The sequence below is a fragment of the Echinops telfairi genome, unplaced genomic scaffold, assembly GCF_000313985.2.
Source record: "Echinops telfairi isolate 266 unplaced genomic scaffold, ASM31398v2 ScPeMD7_60;HRSCAF=208, whole genome shotgun sequence".
NCBI classification, from domain to species: Eukaryota; Metazoa; Chordata; class Mammalia; order Afrosoricida; family Tenrecidae; genus Echinops; species Echinops telfairi.
This window is the reverse complement of record NW_022103958.1, coordinates 35,378,352-35,380,071: the sequence shown is the minus strand read 5'-3', so window position 1 is coordinate 35,380,071 and position 1,720 is coordinate 35,378,352. Positions and strand designations below refer to the sequence as shown.

At 56.0% G+C, this 1,720-nt stretch overlaps 1 protein-coding gene across 1 annotated transcript in view; it reads right to left on the bottom strand.

Moving 5' to 3' along the window:
* The window catches only part of SOX6 (SRY-box transcription factor 6), a 655,298-nt gene that overhangs the window by 653,221 nt on the left and 357 nt on the right, over window positions 1-1,720 (bottom strand). The gene's annotated exons all lie outside the window — the stretch shown is intronic.

Here is a 1,720-nt window from a genome sequence, read left to right as displayed (position 1 = left end):
CCACCACTCGGGGGTAGGGGGCGGGGAGAGAGCGTCAAGATTAGCACTCGGGTTTCGGACGGTCTTGGAGTTCAGTTTGTTTATTCCTGAAAAGATCATAAAAAGTAATGTCCAAAAATGGGAGGGCAGGAGGAAGAAGGAAGAGAAGCGGAGGGAACCGCAAGCAACTCGCGGAAGGTCCCGGGAAAGTTGCGGCCGAGGGGCGGGCTAGGAGGGCGCGCACACGTTTTCTAGCGACCCGGGTTTTCTTTAGGAACTCCGGAGGTAAACTTCCCTGGGCGGCCAGAACCCCGGAGACTCGGCGCCCGCCGGTCCTCTGCGGCGTCCACCCCACGAATCGCCCAAGTTTCCGAACCCAAAGGGGGGTGGGGTGGGGGCAGCATTAAGAAATCCAGAAGTCCAGTGGGTCCCCCGACCTCCCACACTCGGAGCCTGGCTGACACTGAACCGCGTCGGAAAACTGCGGCGTCGCAGTCAGTCACACAGCGAATCAACCCAACACTTTTCAAGAAAACAAAATATTCGCTAGGAAACTTACTTTGCATTTAGTCTCTATTCTTTGGGGGGGATGCGGTTTAGATCGGCTCGTAAGGGAAGCCCGTTTTGTCCAGGTTGGATATTGTCTACTTATGGATCAGCCCCTGGGTGAGGGTTTATTTTAATTTATGGCTTATGCATTCTTTTAAGGTCGATTTACATGACCTCCGGCTACAACTGAGACAGCCAAGGAGGGCACTCCAGTCGTCAGTCGGCCAAACCCACAATTAAAACAGCCCTCCCCCTATTCTCAGCACGACTAGGACTCTCCCGGGGTAGGGTGGCTGCCTGCTTTCCGTCGCTCTCCTTTCTTCATTGCTCTCTTGTTGCTTTCTCCTTCTTCCTTCCTTTCTTTCTCTCGTTCAGTCTTTCTTTTAATAATATCACGAAGTAAGATGTGATTATCAGTTTGAAAGTTTCAGTATAACTTTCTGGAAACCCAAGCGTGCAGCGATAGCTACAGCGCTCACAAAGCCCTCGGGATGCTGCCCTCTTGCGAGCAAAATGGGTATTACCACCCACGGTCCCGCGGGCACCCTGGGAGCCGGCACCGCGCTGACGCTGACGGACAGACCCGCGGCGGGGGGAGAGCGGGACAGCGAGCTACACACGCAGGCACACAAGCGTCCTCCATCAGCACACACTTGCGCGAACTTCAATGAAATACCTACCTCAAACTTCACGGAGACTTAAAAATGCATTCTCTAAGCCACCTGACTTCTTTTTCATATCAGTCCCAGTTCTATAGATTATAGTATCTCTACGGGGAGGCGGAGGCGGAGGAGTAAGGTGGGCCGAGAAGGTGGATAGATGGCCCGACGAAGACTTGGGATGGCGATAACAGCTTTCTGTTGTCGAAGGTTGCGTTGTCTGTCTCTTTCTCTCGCCCGCCCGCCCGCCCGCTCTCCTGCCCTTTTGTCTTAGTGTCCAACGCACAGTTATCTACAGTTACATGTGTTTTCTCCGAGTGGTTTGGGAAGGGGGGGTGGGGGTGGCAAGAAAGCAAGAAGCCCGCCACGCAGATCTGTCACCGCCTCCGGAACAGGCTCAACTCTCCAAGAAGGGGACGCATCTCGGGCCGCGCGCCTGCACCAGCGAGCGCAGCCGCTCGGGCCTCGGCTCAGCCTCGCACCCCTCGGCGCCGGCAGAGCGCCCTCCTCCGCCCGCTCCCCGCCCCCGGCCC